The sequence below is a fragment of the Marmota monax genome, unplaced genomic scaffold, assembly GCF_021218885.2.
Source record: "Marmota monax isolate L192 unplaced genomic scaffold, Marmota_monax_Labrador192_F-V1.1 WCK01_AAM20220418_F8-fsc00305, whole genome shotgun sequence".
Lineage (NCBI taxonomy): Eukaryota > Metazoa > Chordata > Mammalia > Rodentia > Sciuridae > Marmota > Marmota monax.
Genome location: NW_026693588.1, coordinates 133,723 through 136,629, shown reverse-complemented (window position 1 = coordinate 136,629; position 2,907 = coordinate 133,723).

Sequence of the window (2,907 nt, the reverse complement as noted above, 5' to 3'; positions counted from 1 at the left end):
TTTACTCTTTGCACAACTTTATTTTCAAGACTGTATACTTTGTCTTCATTATCTGGTGTTCTTTCCTCTAAGTGACCTAGCCTGATGGTGATGCTTTCTATTGAGTTTTTAATTTGGTTTATTGTTTCCTTCATTTGAAGGATTTCTTCTTATTTTTTTTTAAGAATCTCTATCTCTTTCTTGAAGCAATCTTTTGCTACATGTGTTTGCTCCCTTATCTCTTTGTTAAATGATCAATTTTTGCCTTTATTTGCTCTCTTTTCTCTTTTATGTCATTCTTTAATTTGCAGATAATTTTAGTTATGTACATTCTGAACTCGTTCTCTGACATGTCATGCACCTGGCTATCAATGCATTCAATTATTGTAGTATCTTGCTTTGTTTGGGTCACTTTCTTCCCTTGCTTTTTATTTTTTTCCAATGTCATCTATATGTCTTCTTTTCTTGCAATGTGGATCTGAGTTATTGCAATTTATACCCTATAATCTTATACTGTCCCTACAGATTACCTCTGCCTAACCTTGGTGTTGGGCTTCCAGTCATCAGCCAGTGTCCCAAGATGGATGCTATTGCAACATGGTGGTAGCAGTAGTGGTGGTAACTCAAAATACCAGTGGGGGGTGTCACAAAATGGATGCAGCCACTTTCAGAGACAGGGCTGAAAGGGTGGGCCTTACGATGACTTTGGGCTGTTAATGCAAAGATGTAGCACTGTGGCATGACCTGCTGCAGTGGGCAGCTATCTGTTGTCCCAACATGGAGGCTATAATGTGGAGAAGTCTATGATGATGGCTTCTGTGTCCAAATGGAGGTGGGGTCTGGGAGCAACGTGATGGTAAATGGGGAGCCACAGTTTGATCCCTCTGTTCTGTGTGAGGGGTGGTCCTGGGCCTGGGTTCTCACACAGGTCACTGGGGGTCAGTCCAGGGCCTGACTTGCTCCTGGGCTTATTCACAGGTCCGAAAACATGTCTTTATACATTGGAACTTTTGTTTTGCCATTAGTGGATTTCTCTATTTCAGATTTCTTAAATATGCAAAACATTTTACATTATTTATTCTACATATGCATTATGTTAATTAATAATTTAAATTATTCTTTTTTTCTGGATTCACTATAATTATCTCAGGTTTAAATTTTTAACACTTGTATTCTGTTTCTAGTTTAGATATTATGTATTATTGTGCAATACTGTCTCCTTGATGTTTAGCTTGTTTCTTTAATACTTTATTTCTACCTCCTCTAACTTATTTATAAAATTATCTCATCTCAGAAACTTATCTTATTCTACAGACCACATGGTGAATTTTAGCATGTTTCCATAGCTAATTTTCATTCTAAAAATTTTTCTCTGCCAATCCTGTTCATTTTCTCTATTTGACCTTTACTTTTTTACATACATAAGTCATCATGGGATGATTTATGTTTAAATTAATTTTTCTTCATTGTGATTCATCTGACATTCCATTTGTCATGACACGGCAGAGTAGAATTTTCTTTTACTTTGTAACATATGTGTTGTGTGTCTATATTCAGAGAAAACTACCCAAAAATCTAGATCTTAAAGATTAAATAATTAGTTTAAATAAAATTATAGTAAACTTATTTACTCATTAATCTTTAAATATAGCATACCAATTTTACCAGTGTGCATGCACACACACTTGCACATATACACACCTCAAGCAAGCATTAATAATTGCATAAGGATACTTTAAATAGCATGAAATTTATTTCAGTTTTAATCAATGAAACTTCTTGAACAAACTGCATTTATAGTTTTACTATATTAATTTACTTTTGCATTCCATTACCTTTTATCAATTAAGATAAGAAACATTAGAAATATTAGAAATAAAATATAACTGAGCAGTCAAATGACAGTTATAACTAATCAATTAAGTGTAACTATTATAAAATGTCAGTTTTATGTTTTTATATGTGGTAGAAATTATGTTGTGTAAATATCATAGTTATTTAAATAAATATATATTTTAAACTAAAATTACACCTTACTTTCTTATATTATCTTAAATATCTGAAGTACTGAATAGATACACATTTGAAATTAAAAATTACATATTCCTTCATATATCTTAATTTTTAGTTTTAGTCTCATATACAAATATATATGTATTTTAAAATCTTCCCAGGAATTATTTATGCTGCAATATTAATTGACTCTAATTGTATGTAATTATTCACTTCCTTGCCAGATCATAATTGGTGATTCTGATAAAGTATTTCATATTGTATTAATATTCTTAAGTTGTTGGTAAAGAAATGAACCTTAATACCAAGTACTTTAAACCAACTTTATATCAAGTACTTTTTTATTTCTATTCAACTATTACACATAAATTATATGCAGGTCTTTGATTGAATTTTATGTTTTGTCGCAAATATACGTGAATACATTCTAAATTTAAAGCTTGAAAGAATCCTCATTGTTTCATATTCTTAGGAAATCACAATTTAAATAAATTGAAATATTATACAAATCAATTTCATAGATCTCTCATGGTGTTGTCCAACAACTCTCAAAACATCTAAACGTCTGTCATATACATTTTTTACACAATTCTTTTTAGTTATACATGACAGAAGAATCCATTCTGACATAATTATAAAAGCAAAGAATATATTTTGTTCTATTCAGACCCCAGTACCTCTTTTTCCCCTTCCCTTTCCCCATTTCTTTCTTCCTTCCCTTTATCAATCTTTCTGCCATTTACTCATATTTTTAAAAATTAATTTCAGTTGTAAGCCAACTTAGATGCCCTTCAACAGATAAATTGATTAAAAATAATGTATTATATGTATCAAATGGAACATTACTCAGTCATAAGGAAGAATGACCTTATGACCTGTGCCAGAAAATGTATGGTTCTAGAGACTATCATTTCT